This window comes from Grampus griseus, assembly GCF_964374135.1.
Source record: "Grampus griseus genome assembly, chromosome: 9".
Taxonomy (NCBI): Eukaryota; Metazoa; Chordata; class Mammalia; order Artiodactyla; family Delphinidae; genus Grampus; species Grampus griseus.
This window is the reverse complement of record NC_139003.1, coordinates 37,537,538-37,562,001: the sequence shown is the minus strand read 5'-3', so window position 1 is coordinate 37,562,001 and position 24,464 is coordinate 37,537,538. Positions and strand designations below refer to the sequence as shown.

At 38.2% G+C, this 24,464-nt stretch overlaps 1 protein-coding gene across 2 annotated transcripts in view; it reads right to left on the bottom strand.

Moving 5' to 3' along the window:
• The window catches only part of IMMP2L (inner mitochondrial membrane peptidase subunit 2), a 900,746-nt gene that overhangs the window by 716,299 nt on the left and 159,983 nt on the right, over positions 1–24,464 (bottom strand). The gene's annotated exons all lie outside the window — the stretch shown is intronic.

Sequence of the window (24,464 nt, the reverse complement as noted above, 5' to 3'; positions counted from 1 at the left end):
TACAAAGACTACCAAAACTACACCTATGAACCCTGGAACACTGTTTTCAAAAGAGTTATTCTGACTTTTTACTGCTTTAATAACTTTACATACATAATATAAACATACACTCTCATCAGTAATTTTCAAAAATTAATTACTTTCTTATCACAATGTATTTTCAGAATCAAACACATAATCATTTTAATAGCATGTTTTCTTTTATGTGGATTATTTTAAAGCTCTAAAATATTCATAGGCATTCTAATTTTCTGAAGTGTCAGAAAAGAGTATACACTCCTTGCATTTACCTAAAGGAGCTGAAAACATATGCCCATAAAAAAACCCCACACACAAATATTTATTTACACCAGTTTTATTCATAATTGCCAAAACTTGGAAGCGACCAGACGTTCTCTGACAGATGAATGGATAAACTGAGGTACATCTATACAATGGATTATTATTTAGTGCTAAAAATAAATGAACTATCAAGCCCTGAAAAGCCACGGAGGAGACCTAAATGCATATTACTAAGTGAAAGAAGCCAGTCTGAAAAGGCTATATACTATATGATCCCAGCTATACGACATTCTGCAAAAGGCTGAACTATACAGACAGCAAACAGATCAGTGGTTGCCAGGGGTTCCAGAGGTTGAGGAGTGGGCTGGAAGGGCAAGAGGGAGATGGAACACTGGGTATTTTTAGGGCAGTGAGGTATGATAATGATGGATACATGACATTATGCATCTGTTAAAGTTCATAGAGCAAAGTATAACACAACAAGTGAACCCTAATGGAAACTATGGATTTTAGTTGATAGTAATGTATCAGTATTTTCTCACCAATTATAACAAACGTTCCACGAAAATTCAAGTTGTTAGTAACAGGAGAAACTCTGTGCAGTCGGGGCACTGGGGGCAGGTATATGGTAATTCTGTTCTTCCTGCTCAATTTTTTATAAACCTAAAACTGCTCTAAAAAATAAAGTCTATTATTTTAAAAACTTAATAAAGGTGTAAACAGACTGCCTACAAGCTTTCAAATGATCACTGACATTGTCATCTCTTCTGATGAGGTTTTTTTGTTTTGTTTTGTTTTGTTTTTGCGGTATGTGGGCCTCTCACTGTTGTGGCCTCTCCCGTTGCAGAGCACAGTCTCCCGACGCGCAGGCTCAGCGGCCATGGCTCACAGGCCCAGCCGCTCCGCCGCATGTGGGATCTTCCCGGACCGGGGCACGAACCCGTGTCCCCTGCATAGGCAGGCGGACTCTCAACCACTGCGCTACCAGGGAAGCCCCCTGATGAGTTTTTTAATATAAGCAAAACCTGTTTCATAAAGAAAACGGTGAGAGTGGGGGCAGGGTAGCAGACAGATAAGTAAGTTTGAGCTATGATAGCCATCCCCTTCCCCATGAGTACCCCCAAGAGGTCATGAACACAGTTACAAGTGAGGATGGTAAAAAACACAAGTTTTACACGACTACAGCCAAATAAACAATAGTACGAGCAGTCAGAATTCCTAATCATTTTCATTTTCCTGTTTCAAGTGTTGTGAGATCATGGAACATATTTTCACAAAAAGCCCATAAATCTACATACTCAAGGTTAACAATTAGTCAAGATAAAAGTGAAAAATCAAGTGTGGATTCCATCTGTTTTGTTACTTGATAAGGGAAGGGGCCTACAAAATTATACAGTTTTCTCATTATACAGGATTAAGTGACTTACCCCAAAACACTTAAAAGTGGTACAAATGCCCCAAAAAACAAAAACAACAAAAAAAACCACTAACTACAGAGGAAAAGAGATCAAAAGCCTCTCACAGAGCAGCTGTTAAATAAACATTTCTTAAATCTAACTGAAATTATATATCAGGGAAAGGAAAACAAGAGATTTTCTATGAAAAGGAAAAAAAATCAGAGATGATCAGAAAAGTTATTACATTGGAGGACAGGGGTGTGGCATGCTGGAATAAAGGCTTGCACCACCTACCCAGCAGCAGTGTTTAGATAACTGGATGAGACTATGTTTGTAAATATCTTTGGAAAATATCAGGCAGTAAAAATATTAAAACTGAGAAAAAAATAAATTAATAAAAATAATGTTACTTTCTTTGGGCTTCCCTGGTGGCGCAGTGGTTGAGAGTCCGCCTGCCGATGCAGGGGACACGGGTTCGTGCCCCGGTCCGGGAGGATCCCACATGCCGCGGAGCGGCTGGGCCTGTGAGCCATGGCCGCTGAGCCTGCGCGTCCGGAGCCTGTGCTCCACAACGGGAGAGGCCACAACAGTGAGAGGCCCGCGTACCGCAAAAAAAAAAAAAAAAAAAAAACCTGAGAAAAACACTGAGTAAAGGAGAGAAAACTGCCTTTTGATGCTGTAAAGTAAGGCAAGGCAGTGCATTTAGGATCCCTTTCCTGGTTCCTTGGTGCTCCACGTGCTGCCACTTGTAAAGCTCTACTGAGACAGAGATCTTCACTTGTCCATTTTTCTTGACAACTTTGGTTATAAGCTTTGCTGATGCTTGTAAGTTCCTACAGGAGACAAATTGGTTAGTGAAGATTATGAACTAAAGGAAAACGCCTTCAAGGATGAGGTGGTAAGGGTAGAATGAATTCTTACACCAAGAAAAAAAAAAAGGCTAAGATTTGGTTCTACATATTTTGTGCCAAATTAATTTCTCCTCTGCTGAGTACAGTACCTCATAAATCACCTACCTCTTAAGCATGAATGGAGAACCTGGGGAAATACATCAGATTTAAATGAACCCACTTTTAAGGTAAGGAACTCACATATCACAAGAATGGCTTACACTTCGGAAAACACTGTTTTGAATCAATTCAAAGTTACAAAATGCTTTTTTATCCCCTGCTTTTTTAATTATGAAGGAAAAAATGCAAATACCTCTTTCTAATTCTAGGTTTGCTCCGACTCTTCCTACTTTAGTCATCAGTAAAGACCTCATTCCTAAAAAAAAAACCAAACCTTTATCATCGTTACTTCAAATTATTCAACGGGAGCTGCTTTGTACTAAGCACAAAGCAGGTCTTTAAAAATTGCTCACAGGCTAGAGTTTGACATCATCATAAGTGCCTATAAACGAATATCAAATAATGTAAATTGGTCACCTGTTGACAATTCATCTGCATAAATCAAGTGAATACTCATGTAATAAATTCACATCTGACCTTTTTAACCTTTCCCAGTATTGATCATTCTGTAGCTGATAAGATCCTAAATTTGGCTGATGACAATAAAAAAAAAAAACTGCAAAGGAAAGAAATGCATCCTAGGGGAATGACTAAGAAAAAGCTTTAGAACTTGGTAATGAGAAGCCAGTTCCCAGGAGGAAAAAAAAAAAAAATCCAACATTAGAAAAAAGTGACAGGACTTAACAATTGTACAAGATGAGTTTTACCAAGTCCATGCTATCCCCACATTATTATTGTCCTTTATCTGACAATCACAACTTATCAGGCTCCTTGCATTTTCACAGTGTTAAAGGCAAGAATGACATCCATACAGTTCTTATCAAGTTAAAACCAAAGGACAGTCAACTCCTGAGAGTCAAACAAGTAAGGATGTAAGTGAAATGGCTTTGGTCATAAATCAAAAGCTAACAGGGCCCAAACACATGAGTCTGACCCTTTAATAATATTCTCTCCTAGCTTGACAACTCAAGTGAGAAAACAAAGTATAGGGGATATCACTTGTGCAAAGACACTGGATGCTGCACCTGATATTAGCTGTAGCTATCACACTGTTCAGAAAATTTCTTACACGAAATCAGGTAGAACTGTTATCACTAAGACTAGACTTTTGTTATCCAAGAAATTTTCACATCAGATATATTCAAACATGATCTCATGATCTATTGAGAAGATTTTAGTATTTTTGGTTAAAGTTTAAAATTCCTACCAGAGTTTTGCCTCTTTCATAGCAGAGGTCATGCATAGCAGAGGTGGTGCTGTCACCCATCTATTCAGAAGGTGCTGAGCAAGAGATTCTTAACTCAATAATTAACTCAGCAGAACTTCCTGGATCAAACTGCAGAATAAATGTCCTGTCTTTCTGCATGCCAGAGCCATGCTTACCAAGCATCAAAGGGGAATAGGCTTGTTGAGTGTTGCTACAAAGAGTAGAGACAGATCAAAGGATAAAAGCTACCAGCAAACGGGTGAAAAAGCATCCAACAAAATACTGACCTTGTGAGATAGATGTCTACCACCAAAGTAGTGGTTCTCAATCTACTTGCTTAAAATTTTGTTTCCTAGGCCTGGTACTCAACTGGCTTGTTCATGAATTGGCGGGGGAAGCGAGGGGCCTGGAAATATGCAATTCTAACAAACAACCTAGTTGATTCTGATGTAGGCAGAAGATATACAATGCTAGCTAAACAACCAGGCCTTAGCAAACCTGTGGACAGATTTATGCATTTGGTCAAAAACAGCATTTGATGAACTACGAGGTCCCTTTGATATTTGTCTTTGTTTCTATGAGATTATGAAGGCAAGTAAAACAAAATAACAACAACACAGTAAACTTGAGAGTATATATAACTTGAGATGTACTATCATGTCATGTTTAAGACATCAAGCTTTGGATTTAAAACAAGCCTGCTTTCAAATCCTATACCACTTACTAGCTTTGTGGCCTTGGGCAAATTACATACTTTTTCTAAGTCTCAATTTTTTTATGGGTATAATACTCAGCTCAGAGAAATTATGAGGACTAACTAACTTTGTGTTAAACACTCACAAAAAAATGATAAAGAATGAAAAGTAAAGGTAAGAAAAAATGGACAAATCTGATACATTTTTAGTTAAAAATTATGAAAGTAAAAAAATTTATTATCTCATTACTTTAAAATATATATATATAGCCAATAAGCATATAAAAAGATAGTAAACATTGCTAGTCATCAGGTAAATGCAAATCAAAATCACAGTGAGATGTCACTTCACACCCACTAAGGATAGTTAACATCAAAAAGACATTTAACATGTTGATGAGAATTTGGAGAAATTTAAACCTTCCTACCCTGCTGGTGAGAATGTAAAATGGTACAACAACTTTTGAAAAACAGCTTGGCAGTTCCTCAAATGCTTAAATATGAGTTACCATATGATCCAGACATTTCACTCCTAGCTATATACCTAATGTAAGGTCCGTTGGCCCTGGTGAAAGGAGGCCCGGCGGGTAAGAGAAAACATCGACCAGTATGAGCTAGGAGAGGCATTGGGACATAACGACCTCACCTGTTCTGGGAATCAACAAGAGACTCTAACTTCCTGCCCAGAAAACAATGGGGCTGACGGGAAGGGAAAATGGGCTTATGCCCCACAACAGACCAACCAACACCTGGCCCTGCTGTATCCTCACCAAATAAGGAATTACCCTGTATAGCAAACCACCCCCTCCCCTTGCAAGCCGCCTTCTGCTTTTACCCCAATAAAAATCCCCCTCATCCAGTACTGGACGCGACTTCTCTGGCCCCTTTCTCTCGGATCAGTGAACCTCGCCTGGAAGCGCTCCCTAATAAAGCTCACTTGAAGCTTTCCTTTGTTTCGCAGTGCCGTTTGTTAAGATCCGACCTTACACCTAAGAGAACTGAAAACAAGTATTCAAACAAAAACTTGTACACAAATGTTTATAGCAGTATTTTTCATAAGAATCAAAAAGTGGAAACAATCCAAACATCTATCAACAGATGAGTGTATAAATAAAATGGGGTATTATCCATATCATGGCATATTATTCAGCCATTAATAGAAATCGAGTACTGATACATGCTGCAACATGATAAACCCTGAAAATATTGTGATAAGTGAAAGAAGTCAGTCACAAAGGACCACATATTGTTTAATTCCATTGATATAAAATGTTCAGAATAGGAAAATCTATAGAGATAGACAGCATATTAGTGGTTTCCAGGGGCAGAGGTGGGGTGGTGTGGAGATGATGGCTAAAGGGGTAGTAGGGTTTCTTTTGTGGGTAATACAAATATTCTAAAATTGATTGTGCTGATGAATGCAAAACTCTGAATATACTAAGCCACTCAATTATAAACTTCAAATGGGTGAATCATATGGTATATGAATTAAATCTCAAGCTATTTTTTTAAAAGATTTATCTAAAATAAGAAGGAAAACATCCCTTTATGCCCAGCACCCTTTCCTTTGATGAACTGCCACTACCCCCATTCTCTGTAATTCTAGTTGGCTGTCACTTACAAGAAGTCCTCAAACCCCACTCTTGCCACAGTAACTGCTCACAATTTTCTGCCACTTAACTCTGGAGTGGTTTCTATTTCTCTACTTCCTGAGGCCTACTTATTCAACTCTGCTTTCCACTCTGTGATGTATCCGCACTTTATCAAATAACCCCCCCCCCTTTCTTTGCTTAATCTCTCATTTTAGGTTGCTTGTAATCACAACACCCTATTTAGTATATACTCTACACTTCTCCAATCTCTTCTCTAAAAGTAATTACATAAACAATGGGCTATAAATCCTAACTATTTTTTCTACGCATATATAGTTACTTGTCCACATATATAAATGTATGTCTTAACAGCATGATACTATGCATAGTATGATTACACCGTAATCAATTTTGTCATTCTTCCATGAATAGTTAATTGTCTTATTTTTCCATTTTCTTTTAATATCAAGGGGAGTAGGGAGCATCCATTAAAAATGTATCAGCTTAAAATCCAACAAACATTTACTGAATATACTTGGTGGTTGGAAAAAAATTTTTTTACATACTTTTAGATGAGAGGAAGCTGAAAAATAATTTCTAATCTATTTTTGTTTACAATTCAGTTTGACAGAGAATATATAACAATTACAAAACAATTACATATCAGGAAATAAGCAAAATTGTACGACAATCATACCAGCTAAAGCCATGCAAATTCAATTCAATTTTATTAAATGTCAACTATGTAATATTTTTCAATGTGCTGATTATATTGTCCTTCAGGGCATCCAAAAAATAGTTTACAGCTTGGTATACTCATCCACTAGTCAACATTTTGTAACTGTCACATATACAAAGGTTGATAAACAAAATTTCCAGCAAAATTAAATATATTTAGGACAAAAGTTTAGGGTTTTGATTATTGTGATTATAATAATCATCTACATCTTTTAGTACTTACGAAGTCTTATTATCTCATTTATGTCTGCAATCAATCCTAGGAGGCAGGTATTGTTATTATAATCACCCAAGGGCATTATAGTTTTAACTGGCAAATCTCAGATTCAAAGTCAAGTCTTTCTATCTCAAAAGTTCCTTTCTTAACCAATACCTTTGTAATATCTTAACAATGATTTTAATGACTAGCTGAAGAACTGAACTGAAGTTTTTATAATATTACATTAAAACATCTTTATTTACAAAAATCCTGCAAGCAACAAATTACTTTTCTGAATCAGCACAGTTATTAAACCTGAGTTCTTTACTTCTTGGCACATGAAAAGTTACAGTATCAATTTCTTCAGCATTCTGATAAAGGTGAAATCATATTAATTCAAGCTACCTACTTGATAGACTTGTGATCTTTTACAAACACAGAAAACAGGTTAGTCTAGACTCTTAATGAAATAATTATTCTGCATGAGAAATAGGTACACAGTTCCATGAGAATACAAAATAATATAGAATGCATCGTAATTACTGCATTGTTACACAGTAGATCTTTCCATATTTATGCATATTTAATTAAAATGATATTTATCAAAAGGCTAATGAGACCATTTTGAAACCCATTTACTGAAAGGCTAACGAGACAGTAGAATACAAGCTGTTTATTAACTGAAGAACAAGATATGTGACATCTGTACAAAGTCAGAGAAGACTGAAATTAAAAATAAAGTATCACTGAAAGCTTCTCATAAACCTTCCAGTAAAGAAGTCATATCACAGATAAGAAAGACCATGTACAATGTCAGCTTCCCACTTAAACTGACAGGTAAAGGCAAATTTATATTCTAGTCAAAGAACTTACATAATGAGCGTATATAAATTAGATATAATGAGAATATGTAAATTATATATACATTTTTCAGGATTACAGTTGTTATAAGTATTTAAATACACGTCATTTTTTAAACTGCAAGATAGGCCATAATGGGGACTTCCCTGGTGGCACAGTGGTTAAGAATCCACCTGCCAATGCAGGGGACATGGATTCGATCCCTGGTCCGGGAAGATCCCACATACCGCGGAGCCACTAAGCCCTGTGCGCCACAACTACTGAAGCCCGCGCACCTAGGGCCTGTGCTCTGCAACAAGAGAAGCCACTGCCGTGAGAAGCCCGCGCGCCGCAACCAAAAGTAGCCCCCGCTCGCCGCGACTAGAGAAGGCCCATGCGCAGCAACAAAGACCCAACACAGCCAAAAATAAATAAATAAATTTATTTTTTTTTTTTTAAAAATGGCCATAATGCTTACATGGTGAAATAAAATTTCATAATGTTGCACTTTAAGACAATCTCACGTTAGATTACTGCATCTCACAAAAACACTGTTGATATTTCACTGAGCCAAAAAGTAGTTCCCTAATCATGTGAATATAGTGGAAAGACACCATGCTGAAAGGCAAGCAAAATGCCAGTCACTTTCTTGAATAATAATGGTAATAGTCATAACAATATGTATCTGAAGGCTTTCAGCTTCAAGAAGAGAAAACTCCAGAGATATCAAAATGGTACATATCAAACTCTAAATAACAAAATTACTTAACATTTAATTGCAAACTCTCTGCTCATCAAATAAACAGGAACTCATTTTAAGATTAAGAAAAGTAGCAAGTCGGTTTAAGTCGAATTTTTAGATGAAAGAGCATTCATGAGCAACTTTCCAAGCCAGGATCTTGGTTACATTTTTTCCTAACATTAATAACAAGATTCACAAATACACGGTAAGTTTAAGCAAAAAATAAAATCCATACATATTGCCAGTGGCAACTGTTCTCTTCAAGAGAATTTAGCATTATAAATTACCTGAATAAAAATCAAAAGTGAATTACCAGAAGATAGTAAAAATAACCCCAGCAAAAACTTCTGTATTTCTCAACATAAATTAACATGAAAGAAGTCACTCACTGCTAATTTATTTATCAAGAAAAAAAATGATACTTTATTGTTGCACGTAGATAATTTGAAGGTACTTCACTGTAACACGTTTTTCTGTTATTTATCCAACGATATATTTATTAGTTGTCATATTAAGGCCCTACTAAGAAAGTTTTTAAACATTTACTAAGAAACACCGTCTACAGTCAAAATGAGATTATGCTTAATATCTTCAAAGAATCTCAAATAGCCTGTTATTTATTCATTGGCTCCTAGGACATGTTCCAGCCAGATAATGATCTTTTGTCAAAATAAGAGCAACCCAGTCATGTGGTCCTCTTCACACAGACTGACAGCAATGCTCAGAATGTAATCAAAGCAAAACTATTCACCTAAATGGTAGTGACAGGACTACTTCGAACTGCTTAGATTTTTATTCTTCTTTAAAATTTTAGTCCCTTGAAATTTAACTGGTTAATACACAGCTATTAAATAGTAGCAGACTTATAATCAATACCTTTACTAACAGCTATTCCCCAGGCTCTCTTAGATAGAAGCACCAGAATTATGCAAGATGGAAAATACCCAATTAGGTTTTCCTAGACCAATTAGCTTGTCCAGCTATTGAATATTTTGACATAAATACATTCACACTCTTGAGTATGTGAGAGAAAAGTTAGCCCCTTAATTAGCAGTAAAACTGGTCTAGAAACGAGTCATCTGGCATATCTCTGATATACTCTGGGATTGTATCATGTCACCAGAAATTTTTTAGAATACCAGGCATAAATTGCTAACCTCAGAGTACAAACTTAAGTTCAGCTCCCTTTACAAAAAGTAAAAAACAAAACAAAACAAAACAAAAAAACCCAAATGTTTCTTTTAAGTATCTGAGTTGATTCTAAGTGAAAAACATCAATTGTTCTCACTGCTATCCACTTTCCATAGTGCTAGAATGAGAGAACAGATCTGAGCTCCTTGTTCAGATACAAGTGGATCTAGGAATAAAGGGAACCATGTTTTCACCCAGGTGCTTGTGTTTCAGTCAGCCAGTGCTGAGACAACACTGTACAAACTGCCGTAGCTAGTTAACTTGGATGGTTAAAATATTGCCTTTCAATGCATGTGAACAACACTTCTGGACTTGAGTCATCCAATATTTATACTGAGCAGGCATGTTGCACCAGGCATTGGATTTGTCAACAGAAACATAAAGGTTTTAAATTTTTTTTTAATTAAAAAAATTTTTTTTTAAGATTTAGAGTCTGGTGAGGAGATATATGCAAAAAATTAAATAAAATTTAGTGTAACCTGGTAAATGCAGTAATAAACTTATGTATAAGTTTGAAAAACATGGGTCTACACTAGCAGCAAACCATGGATTCTGACTTATTTTGTGAGCCATGGAATCAACATAGTCACAATCATTTTTTTTAATATAATAGCATAGGATACAAAACACTAAAATGTACCTCGTGAAAGAAAACACTGTTTTAAACTTTTGTTCCAGTTTTACATTGATACAGATTTAGATGTAAACATAGAGACAGATTTCAGTATAGCTATAGACAAAAATATAGAAGTATATATTTATCTCTATATGTGTGTGTACATACATATATCTGGGTCACCATGTAAAATACTCTTCCTAGGTATGGTCAAAAATCTTTGAAAGTCACAAGTAGATGAAATTTGCCTGAATAAGTCAAGGTAGGCTTCATCAAGGAAACAGCATTCAGGTTAATACTATATGAAAAAGTTTGTTCAGTACAAGGATAGGAGGCTTCCAGACAAGAAGAATAGAGTCTGTACAGATTGAGCACACTAAAATATGAATAGGGCCACATGCTGAAATATTATTTTGGATATACTGGGTCAAATACAATATATTAGCAAAATCAACATCACTTCTTCCTTATTTTTTAATGTGGCTACTAGAATATGTAAAACTATATATATGGCTTGCATAACAAATTTTAATGGACAGTAATGTGGTAGATGATGAACTGGAGAAAGGAAAACACATTAACAGTGATTAGGTCAAAGTTAGGCTGTTGAAATAGCCAAGGTGAGAGAAGACGACAGCCTGATCCACAACAGTAGGAATGCAAAGGAATAGGAGAGAAAAGTTAAGAGGATAAAAGAAAGAAGAGACAGGACTTGGTGACTGACTGGTTATAAGAGATGAGCTGCCACAACTAAGGCCCAGTGCAACCAAATAAATAATAAAAATAAATATTAAAAAAAAAAGAGATGAGAGAGATGAAGTCATGCATTCATTCATTCATTCATCCAAACATACCACTGCATGCCTAAGATATGCTGCGTCCCATGCTGGTTGTGCTACAGGGAGCTAAATAAAAGTCAAAAATGCTTATCAACATTCTGGAGTGGGGAATGGAGTGGAGGTTGTTACCATCCACTGAAATAGCAAATGAAGGAGGAGGAAATTGTCTGTTATCAAATACATCAAGAATGAGAAGCCTAAAGGATATTTAAATGGAAGTATCTGGGAAAGCATTTGGATTGCAGGGTCTGAAGTGAAGAGAAAGGTCTAAGCTGAAGCTACAGAGTTTGGCAGCAGATTCTTAGGAGGGGTTGAGATTGCTCAGAGAGAGGCTGTAGAGGGATAAGGGCCACAAGGTCCAAGGGGAAACAACACTACTAAGGACACAGAAAAAGAGAGCAAGTCCACTAACAGGGAGTAGCCAGACATGAAGGAGAAAAAGCCATAAAGGGTAGAGTCACAGATGCCAAAAGAGAAGAATGTTTTTAAGTAAGTAACATTCCATAAAATCAAACTGGAAGAATAATTTCAGAGAAGCACTGAGTACAAAATCTGCTAAGTCAGAGATCACTGATGACCTTTATGAAGGTGATTCCAGCAGAGTGTGGGAAACAGCAAGACTACAGAAGGCTGAAGAGCACAGGGGAGGCCAGGAAGTAGAGAGGCCAAGCAGAGACAGCTGTTTCTAAAACCCTAAAAGAACAAAAAAGTAGTGAGCACAGATTTGAGGGAGGGTTTGGGGTGCTTTCATCTTTGTGTTTTGTTTTTGTTTTTGTTTTGTTTTGTTTTTTGCGGTACACGGGCCTCTCACTGTTGTGGCCTCTCCCGTTGCGGAGCACAGGCTCTGGATGCACAGACTCAGCGGCCATGGCTCACGGGCCCAGCCACTCTGCGGCATGTGGAATCTTCCCGGATCGGGCCACTAACCCATGTCCCTTGCATCGGCAGGCGGACTCTCAACCACTGCGCCACCAGGGAAGCCCTATCTTTGTGTTTTGATATGAGAGAGACTTCAACATGTTCAAAAGCTCAGAAAAGCAGTTAGTGCAGAGAGGGTGGTTAAAAAGGCAAGAAATGGAGTAACTAATGGATCAAAGTCCTGAGGAGCTGGGCGAGGAGAAAACCTAGAACACAGATGGACAGGTAACTTTGACCAGGAGAGAGAACATCTCCTCCCCTAAAGATGGAAGAGAAGGTGGCTTAAGAGACAACGATCAATTCTGATGCAAATAAGGACTCTAGTTTCTATATTAAAATATTACTCATGGTATAGAGGAATCACTGGGCTCCTCTCATTAATGGTAACTGCAAATGTGGCTCCACAGTTCCAAGTATCTGAGTAATACTTATGCATAGCAAATGTTCTAAAGCCAAGGACACAGAGTTATCACAGGGCAAGTCAACTTCAGTCTACTCCATGACCACTGACTTAATAGGTTCTAGTACCTATTAGGTAACCTCTCAGAAATGACTGTCAGTCTCAAAGAGGATTGGAGGGACAGAAAACCTTTCTATCCCTCTAGGGTTTCCACCTGTGTACATGTGGAGTGGAAGGTGTGGGAGAGTTTCTATCCTCTCTGCCTAACCCCTCACTAGCTCCTTCCCAAGGAAGAGTCACATCTGTCACACTGAGCCACAGTTTAAACCTTGTGGGTGGAGTTATTGTGCCTTCAAGACAGGAACCCAGATTCCCTCTACCTCTACTCTTCCCATTTCTGGCATTGGAAAGGTGAGTATGCATGCCCAGGAAGAATCTGGACCTCCAGGCAGAACGGTCATGATCATTTTGTGTGGTTTTAAAAAATCAGATCTGGCCTTCCTCATCTCCCCTCTGCTCCAATTTGCAACCTACAACTGGGGAGATAATTGGGACTGAGGCTCCTCGGAGTAGGAAACACAGTTTAGCCTCCAAATCCCTCACTGGAAAAGCCAGACATGGAGGGTTACCAAGCATCCATCCAGCTATGAAGCAGCATGTTATTTCCCTGCTGGTGGGGGAAAAAATCATTCTTCAGTCCAGAACCCCAGAACACAGGAAGGGTAAAAGTGGAAGATTAAAACATCAAAATACCACCCTGAAACTCCCTCATCCAAAAGCCCTCAGCAACAGACAGAATAAAATTTGCACTCAGTTTTTCTGCCTATTTTTCATTTTTCTTTTCCTCAGTCTGACCCTCCTGAAGTCCTCTCCTCTTCTACTACCACACGTTCAAATCCATGAATTTCGTATGTCATCTTCTCAAGGAAGTCTTCCCGACCTGTCCAGTTAGATTTAAGTATCACCACCTCGTTTATCCTCTCATAGGCCTTATTTATATGTCTATTAAGTACTTTGTTATAATAAGTTATTTAAATATATCTTTCCTAGTAAAACAGATAGAGATCACTAACTTCAGCTGTGTTATCTCCAACCTTGAGCACATTGTCAAGGTTGGTCTCTGCTCTAAGTCACACCTCATCTCTCCTTCCCCTGAACTTCCACAACAATTTTGGGGGCTGCTACTGGGCCCAGTAGCATACAATCACCACTATCCCTCTTTTTTTGCAAGAAAGAAAGATCCAGAAGGATTCTGTATCACGGATAAACAATCTGAATTAATCTGACTGCCCAGACAGGAAGAACTAAAGGAGCAATCTTTTGACTCATCAGCCAGTCAGTGCTCCATTTGGCCTGGAGCTATGGAAATTCTTAAATCATCAGGCTCAAAGGAGGGTCCACAGACAGTAGAAATCAGTCATGAGTCAATGGGGACTGAAGCCAAAGACAGCCAGCAGTTGAGGTTGTCCCTTTGCATTTTCAACCTGGCTAAGTAAGTTAGGAAGTATACAGATTGTGCTTACTAAATACTGAGTTTCTAACTTGACTATTAATAATGGCAAAGCACCTTATAAAGTACACCTTATAAAGCACACCTTATAAAGCACACCTTATAAAGCACACCTTATAAAGCACATGAAGTACTTCTAAATACTTCCATTTTACACCTGAGGAAGTGAAGTCTTCGATAAATTGGGTGAGTTCTGTAAGGCCTCATTCATCAACAAATATTCAATAAATTCCTCCCATATGCAATGCACTGGGACTGAAGCAGACCTGCCCTTGTGGAGCTTTTTCTTATGGGGGAGACATAATAAAAGAAGTAAAATATAAAATATGTCAAATGGTGCTAATGGGAAAATAAGGCAGGCTAGGCAGAAGGTAGGGGTTTTGATGGCCCAGGAAGTTCTCAATGACAAGATGTATTAGAGCAGAGACCAGAATGGGGAGGAAAAGAACTTAAGTGGGTGGTGTCCCAGTCTGAACTGTAACCCAAATCTTGGATTCCCGCTGCTTATGCTTTTTCAAAATACAGCAACTTCCCTCTATGAGAGGAAGATGTTGACATTTAGGCAAGTAGCAGGAGAAACAGATCCCTGTTCTTAGCATTTAGGGCACATTAGGAAAGTAGATCAGAAAAAAAAATCCTGAACAAGGCACAGAGAACACTATCCCATGGCCACAAGGGTCCCCAACCACAGAGTTGGATACTCCAAAAAGATGCCAAGGGGTACCTGTCATTGACAGGAGTAGCAGCACCACTGCAAATAGCAAAATGTTAAAGTTGTAACTAGAGAATGTCTGATCTTTTTACTGCTGTTTTTAAAGGGGAATGTCCTAAGTGCTTTGTTATGGTTGCTATCATACAAAAGTCGTTTGACTCTATTCTGAGTTACTTGGCTATCACGAGACAGAAAATGGGCTGCAATAAGAAGAGCTTATTCAGAGGAGGGAAAAGTACAAATTCTGGTCCCGTATCATGTCTTCACCCAAGGCATGATTTACTTTTCCCAGTGAAATTTTTGTCCAGCTCTGTTAATCACCCCCTACCAATCAAAAGTAAAGTACCATTCAGAAAGGTGAGGTAAAGGAGCAGAAAAGCTAACAATTGTTGCATACAATTACTAAGTGACCTGAAGTAACCACCTCTACAACAAATAAATAAATATTCACTGCATGAATGATGTCTCCATGAGACTTTGCCCTTTTCCTTTGCCCAATCTGCACCTGTTCTGGTTTGGAGCTCTGGTTTGGAGCTCCAATCACTTCTGGTTTGGAGCTCATATTTATTACAATCTGCACCTGTTCTGGTTTGGAGCTCTGGTTTGGAGCTCCAATCACTTCTGGTTTGGAGCTCATATTTATTCACTTAATGAACTGAGCTGAATACCTACAAAAAGCCAAGTACTTTGAGTGGTTAACTACTTGCAAACAGTATGTGCATGTGTACACACACACACACACACACACACACACATACACAAAAGCACACACCAATTATATACATAGGTCCTGTGTGAGATCCATTTGGGAATATTTCTATACATGTCAACTATGTAGATTCAAGTGCGAATGTATGTGTATATACATGTGAGTGAGTCTGTATCAGAGAGAGAGGCAGAAACAAAGAGAAGGGGAATGGGATAAGCAACAACTAAAGTTACATTAGACGAGGACAGGAGAAATCCTAAGGCTCATGAGAAAACGCAAATGTATTTAAAGAAAAAGAATGAGGGCTTCCCTGGTGGCACAGTGGTTAAGAATCCGCCTGCCAATGCAGGGGACACGGGTTTGAGCCCTGGTCCAGGAAGATGCCACATGCCACGGAGCAACTAGGCCTGGGTGCCACAACTACTGAGCCTGTGCTCTAGAGCCAGTGTGCCACAGCTACTGAGCCTGTGCTCTAGAGCCCGCGTGCCACAACTACTGAGCCTGTGCTCTAGAGCCTGCGTGCCACAACTACTGAGCCCTAGAGCCCATGCTCTGCAGCAAGAGAAGCCACTGCAATGAGAAGCCCGCGCACGGCAACAAACAGTAGCCCCCCTTTGCTGCAACTAGAGAAAGCCCGCGTGCAGCAACGAAGACCCAACGCAGCCAAAAATAAATAAAATAAATAAATTTAAAAAGAAAAAGAATGAAGTGAGCCTTTACTCACTTGTCTTCCCTGTACAATCATACTCACTGTACATCAACTGCTTTGCCCATATCCTGTACGCTCCCTGTGTTCCTTACAGGTTAAATATAATCAAGATCTACCTTTAAAGCTACTTGTAAAAACATCTCTCCCATTAACTTTTAGCTGACAAGTAATTATATTTTATCCTTCAAAAGAAAATTAGGTATAAAACAATCCCAAGAAAAATAAGAACTAATAACCTTGCTCCATAAAAGAGGCAAAAAAAAAAAAAAAAAAGATTTAACCAAGATAACACCTTCAGTTTCTGTCCTGCCATCCATTAATTTTAAATTTGATTTTTCTTTACATCACAAGGCACTTATTCAAAAATAGGAGAAGAATCCCTATATCCATATGTTGTCCTGCAAAAATAAAACACTATTAGTTGTATTTCTTGTTCAAACACTGTAAGAATAAAGGAACTGTTTTTAGAAATGATGAGGTTCCTGCAGATAACATTACACACAGGATTTGAGGCTGTTTTGTGGCATAAAGTGCAGAGTATTTTGAGGATGGTTACAGATGCAATGGCACAGAAAAGGCTTTTAACTTTGGCTCATTTCCTCTGACCACCAGGCCTCCATTCTACATTATAACCTCTCAAAGCTACAGATCCTTTCAAACTAGCTTTTAAACTACCTTTCCTTGGTATCATCACAAAACAAGAACACTTTGTTATTTGAAAATAAAAGCACAAAATTATTGTGACTCAATAACTGTGCTCATTATGGCAAACCAATAAACAAGGCTCAACAGAAACTGTTCTTGCCAATAGCTGTTGCTTACTGAGCTGCCAGGAAATAAATCCAAAAGAAACCAAAGAAAGATCTGCCTTTACGATATAGACGGTTTCTTATTCAGAAGCTATCTTTAATATCAGAAACCGCTAGCACATATCCCACTGCTATCATTATCACCCACAATAGAATCGTAAACTAAGCACTAAAGCCTTGTCATTCATACCTTAGAATAATGATTAAAAAAAAAAAACTTACAAGGACATACTGTATAGCACAGGGAACTATACTCAATATCTTGTAATAACCTATAATGTAAAAGAATCTGAAAAAGTATATATATGTATAGGTATAACTATCACTTTGCTGTACATTTGAAACAAAACATTGTAAATTATACTTCAATTTTTAAAAAATTAAAATACTAGAGAATTCCATTTTTAACTTAGTAATTTCTTTTTTGATATAACCCATAACAAATGCTACCCTGAGTAGAATCACTTTTAGAGACCGTATAGCACTTTATATCCAAAGGAAAGTTAATAACAGGGCGGGAAAACATAAGAAGCATCAGGGCCTCTTCCTCTTGTTTGAGGCAGAAGAATTAGCTGGCAGGGTCACCAAAGCCAAGACCAAATATTCAACAGTGCTGGTTGGAGATGGTAGGGCCAAGCCAAAAGAGGTGACCAATCAATAAGAGATTGGTTACATACAGGGGGAATTGAGCAAGTAGGTAAACATACTTAGGATAATGGAAGCCAAGGTTTTCAACACTGCAGAAGGAATCTGCAAGTATAAAAATGGGAAAGGAAGAATAAATCCTGCTGTTTGGGGTTGGAGTTGGAGATATCAGTGTGAAACTATTTTTTTACATAGATCTATAGATATATACATACATAGAGATATATACGTGTATATGGCGTATATATACAAACACACATACATGCATACATATATACATACACACACATACATACAAACCTCTATTTCCTAAGTTTATTTACTAAGAAGATCTAGAAGCAAAGATATCCTAACAGCAATGACACCTCTAGAACCCTCTAGAAACCCCTTGGTTTCTAAATGTCATTTCCACCCAAAGGAACCAGAAAGCCTAAAATTCCAAGGCTGAGGCAGAAAAAGTATAAGATACGCCTGGACCACCTTTTAATATAATGAATTGAGAACATAGCACCAGTTCTGTGGTAATTCTGTCTGAAAACAACATCTGAAGCTATTCATGAGTAAACATCAGATAAACCCAAATATAATTTGGCTGTATTCTTCAAAAACGTTCAGATCATGAAAGAAAAGGCAAGACTAAGGAACAGTCCGGTTGAAGGAGACCAAAGGGCAGGATAATAGATACAAGGCATGATACTGGATGCTGGACCTATAAATAACATCGCTGGGGTGACTAGTGAATTATGAATGGGATCTGTGGGTTAGATGGTAATATTATATCAATATGCATTTCCTATTTTGATGGTTATATTACGGTTATGTGGGAGAATGTCCTTGTTTTTAGGAAACACTGAATTACTAAGAGATTACTAGAGCACCATGGCTGCAACTTTTACTCTCAAGCCAAAAAAAAGAAAAACAAAATCTTCAAAATCATCTGTGAGAGTTAAGGGATAGAGAGAGAGAAGAGAGGGAATATGATAAGACAATCGTAATAAAATGTTAATACTAGGGGAATACGAGTAAAGACCATATGAGAGTTCTTTGTCCTATTCTTAGAATGTTTCTGTAAGTTTGAAATCATTGTAAAATTAAAAGTTTAAAAGAGAAAGAAATGTTTGGTCATAAATGTTCATATACTATTAAGAAAAACCTTAACTTTCTATGAAGGGCCACAATCTGCTGTAAATTTTAAAAGTAAAATAAAAAAAGGTATGCTGTGGCTACAGACAAAAGATGGCCTACATAATTCTAAAAGCACTCAAACAAAATAAGGACATTAAAAGGGCTTTTATCATCAATAAGTCTGAAAAATGTGAACTGTATGGGACTTCCCTGGCGGTCCAGTGGTTAAGACTCTGCACTCTCAATGCAGGGGGAACAGGTTTGATCCCTAGTCGGGGAGCTAAGATCCCACATGCTGCACAGCGTGGCCAAAAAAAAAAAAAAAAAAAAAAATTGTAATTCTTATGCAACACTTGGCTGATTAAAGGTGACATATTTTATGGGCATTACAAATATTTTAAGGATAAAATTGCAGAAAATCCCTGCTATTCATGAAATAAGATGACCCACGTAGACAAAGAAATGTGTCACCCAGATCCTGCTTCAAGGATGAGCTCGGGGGGATTGTGGTCAGTAGAGGGTCTCCAGGTCAGCCGACTTGAACATGTGGCTCAGTTGCAGACAGCCCTGCCCTGGGCATTCCACATCCTTCCACAGAGCAGGGGTGACCTGAGACAATGCTGAGGGCAATACCACCTCAAACCCCTCCCCTGCCACTGGCCTGGCTGGGGCTTTGTCAGGCTTGCGTGGAAGTTTGGCTTCTTTCTCTACCCAATCCTGTAGCTTCCCCTTCCTTTCACAGCAGTTGATTTCTGACATACATCTTGCACCCCTATTCCATCTCAGTGATTACTTCTGGCGAACCCAACCTACAACCAGGCCCTCCTTCGCTATTTGTTAAAACATAGCTTGATATGGACACATTTTATAATTTTGTCTTGTGAGGGAGTAACATTATTTCTGACTCATAAGACAGGTATGAATTTTCTTAAGGTGAATTCTGCCTCTAACTCCCATCCATTTACCTTCTCATGCTGTGTGACAGAAAAATTGTACTTTCCCCTTTTCATGTTAGCCAAATATAAAAGATAATGGTTGTTTAAATAGCAAATTTCCCTCTTACGGTCCATTAGCTCCTGCGGCTTGTTCTTGAAGTGGAATTGAAATATAACAAAATGACTTCCATGGCAATAGAGAATAATCTAGTAAATGTGAATTCTGACTTACCAACAGAAGAATATAAGAGGAGATTACGGGACTGTAGTGGGACTAAATTTTTAATTTCCATGTGTGTACTTTTAGTATCACATTTTGAAACAAAGAAAACAGAAATTCATACACACAGAACTAGGAAGAGTGAAACTCTAATTATAGTAAAAGTTTAAAAACTATACCTCAATCATCAGTTTGTATTATCACTCCCTACCATTACTACCAAAATACATTCAACTATCACAAAAAATTTTTTACTTAGAAATTTGAGACCTTTTTACAACTTTTACTTGCAACTCTATTATCTACTATAATTTCAGTTCCAGTTACTAATGTCTCCCATTACGTTCATTTTTACTAATAAAAACAAGTATGGGGTTTCCCTGGTGGCGCAGTGGTTGAGAGTCCTCCTGCCGATGCAGGGGACACAGGTTCGTGCCCAGGTCCGGGAAGATCCCACATGCCGCGGAGCGGCTGGGCCCGTGAGCCATGGCCGCTGAGCCTGCGTGTCCGGAGCCTGTGCTCCGCAACGGGAGAGACCACAACAGTGAGAGGCCCGCGTACCGCAAAAAAAAACCAAAAAAAACAAGTATGGTTTATGGCTAATATGTAAGTGAAAGATTCTCAAAAGACAACAGAATCTTTAGAAAGCACAGGAGTAGAGGAACTGCAGGGTTTGTGAGCATCACAAATACGATAGCAGATCTCTTGCCTCATACCCAGTTAGCTGGCCCTTTCTGTTCAGAAGCCCTGTGAAACATGCAGGCTGACGCCCTTGGGCAGCCACTCTCTCTACCATACACCGCTTTTCTCCCCACCCCCCAAACCCCTGAGTTGTACACTCAAAGGTGGTTGTTTTGGTCCCACACTTATTATCAGTTGTTCCTGTTGCTGTGTAATTTAAATTGTTCACAAGCTGATGAAATCAAAGAGCAAAAAGGCAAGAATGATTGCATCTAAGAAAAAGAAGTACAATGCATCACAAAGATTTAATAAAGATGAATTACTAAAAATATAAACATACTGGGTATGAACAAGGCTAGACTGGACAATTAGAAAAAAATTATTCAAATCTAAAAGGATTCTATACTCAGAATGCTTTGTGTCTTAAATTTTTCTTGTTAATCAACCAAACTAATGTACTGTAGATAACCCATTGTGTCTGTGCCTTATACAAGAACGATTATGCAAACCTCCAGACTTTTTAAAGGAGAGAACTTCAGCCTTACAAAAGAAACTCGCAAACACATAAATAGTGAGATAAGAGTAGGAGTTCAAGGAAGCCTGGATAGGATTCTTTAATATTAAGCAATCAACCACACCCCTCTTTCATTTGCCTCCACTCTCTAGGTGGGATTCCCGTCCTCTGTTCTTAAGGATGACATGCAGCACTGCTCCCTCATCCCCGACTGCAACAGGCATTGCTTCCATCTCAGGCTAATTCTTCCTGGTTTGTGGTGAAGCTCAGCAAGTGTTCTTCGCCTGCTTGCTTCACAGTCCTTGCCTTGCTTTGTATATATGGATTCTTCACTACCAACTAGATTTCACTTGTGTCCAGCATATCCCATCTGCAAACTGCATTTTCCCTTTGGACATCTGCTCCCCAAGATGGCATTCAGACAAGAATTTATTCTTGACTCCACAGCCACGTGGGCAATTACTTGATTAGACACATTTCCAGTGCTTTAAGCACCCTTGCCAATGCATATATTGGCTAACTAGGAAAAAGGGTACCCGGGCCACTGAAGCCTCTTTTTCTTCTAGCCACATTTTAATGGTCAATGTTCCCTGCACACTGGAAATGTACAAGAGCTACCATAAACTGAATTTTCTGCTATGGGCCCAGCATTTGTAGCTTTAGCTCCTAAAGCATCTAATCTATTTTTTACTTATTCTAGCCTATTGTCTTACATTCCTTAGCCACCACTCACCTCATTTCCTACCAACCTATTATATCCTTACCTCCCTCCTTGGACTTTTTGGCCTGTAACTTGGTAATTCCCTTATTACGCTTGAACAGGTTTTGCTCACACCGCTTGTGACATCAAATGAGAAGTATTTTTCCTCCTGACACCAACCAATTGTAACACCTACTGGGTGTCCTACAATTCTGGTCAATTCTGACACTAAGTTCCTGGGGTTAATGTCAGGTTCCCCACAAAATGTTTTCACTTCAAATGCCAGTCACAAATATCAAATCCCCGGGTTACCCACATTTCTGTCCAACTTGGCTACAAAGTCAGGGGGTTCCCACAATTGACTCTTACTGCAAGAGTCAACAATTCACCAGAACAGCTCATTAAACTCTGGAAAACGCTTTACATACTATTGCCAGCTTATTATAATGGATACAAACGGAGAGCCAGATGAAGAGGTACATACGGTGAGGTCCGAAAGGGTCCCAAGCACGAGGACTTACATCCCCTTGGAGAAGGGGTGTGCCACCCTCCTAGCATGTGGGTGTGTTCACCAAGTGCAAAGCTCTCTGAACCCTGTCATTTACGGGATTTTAGGGAGGTTTCATTACACAAGCAAGATTGATTAAATCACCGGCCATTGGTGATCTACTCAATCTCCAGTCCCTCTCTCTCCAGTAGCCAGAGGTTGTTGGGTGGGGCTCAGAGTTCTAAGTTTCCAGTCAAGGGTTGCTGTCCTTTGACCAGCCCTATGCAAAAGCTAGATAGGGCCCATCAAGAGTTATTATTAGAACAAAAGATGTTCTTATCACTCTTACCACTCAGAAAATTCCAAGTGTTTTAGCAGCTCTGCCAGAAAGTGGAGACAAAGACCAATTCTCTCTCTCTAGTACTATAATACATTAACTCTTTCTTCCTTTTTCCATTTTTCCACAAACTACCTTGTAAGTAATAGCTCTCTACTGTGACCTAGTCCCTTTAATGGCTCCTCTCACACTATCTCTTATAAGAAACTTCTCCCATTTCTCCTTCCCTTCCCTCTACCTTTCCCAAGTTTGTACCAGGTAACAGGCAAGATTTAGATCATTACACATTTTCAGTTAGACTTACTTTGTTGTCTGCTCTGCTCAGACTATCTGCTGTGTGTAAACTCTGCATGCTAGAAGTAGCTATTTAATTTTGCTCCTGACATTTTATGTAGGAAAGAATTGCTTACAGGTTCAGTGTGTCTAGAAAGACCATTCCTCTGGGAAGAACATATCTGTTGCTCAATGTTCATTGACTGTTTTATTTTTAAAATCCTCCCATCACCATTCCTGACTGCCAAGGGTACAACTTCACAGTCTAATGTTTACAAGTAGTGAAAATTAAAGCTTAGCCTCTGCCTACATAAAAAAAGTATCCCTACCTGAAGATACACAGTCCCCTCAGAATCTTTTTGCTCTGATTCTCTGTTCACATAAATGGGTTCTATATATGTAAACTTTTCCCAACAAGAAGACACCCAAAGATAGCCAAGAGATGCAAGATAGACAATTAAACTTCATTCTGAATTGAATCACCAATGTCTTTTATTGCCTTGTTCTCACATTTTCAAAATTTTCTCCTTTCAGTGATAATAACCTTGTTAAAAACTGACCTTCAGGATAAGGATCAGCAATTGATCAGTTTGCTAGCCCACTCTCCCATCCACCAACCAACGTATTTCATTTATTAGGATACAATTTTTAAAATATTCTGTCATCTCTGGAATCAGGATTTATTTTAGTCAATCACAGCATAGTTTAAGTAACAGTACCTTTTTCTTTCTTAGTGGTATATAAAAATAAGGATTCATCTTAGATTTGATAATAAGTTCCTCTCCCAGCAGCCTCTGGCTGACCACCAGAGATAACCCATGTAAAGCACTTAGCATTGGATATGGCATACAGGAAGTATTCAATAAATTTGCTGTGTTCATCATCATGTTTCTAAACAAATAACAGAAAACTTAAAAATAAACATAGATTAAGTTAGAGTTCTAATGCATTCTCCTTATTCAACTTTTTCTAAGTGCCTTTTGTTTATTTGTTTCTGTCCTAATTTTCTATACTTTGCATTTGTCTCCATGTGTGAGACGACTGAAAAAAAAAATCTGATGCAATTGCTAAAGGTTGTGCTAAATGATCTGGCTCAGAGTATCCAAGCCTGACAGATTAGGATCTTTTCATATCAAAGGACTTTAATATCCTTTGAGATCCTGTAAGATCCTTTCACTAGCTACCAAATCAAAAGACTATTTGGATAACAGACTATAAAAATATCTCACTAGATAACAGACTATAAGACAATTCCACAGTTAGGAGTCTTTGAAAATGGCTCAAACTTTTTTTAAAACTAAAAGTACCAAGTCATAATTTCAAATGATATAAGTTATTTTTCTTCCATACTCTCCTACACTTTGACATTTTTTTCTCTCTGTCTCCATACACAGTAACCTGAAATGTATTTCTACTTAAATCAGAGAGCAGTC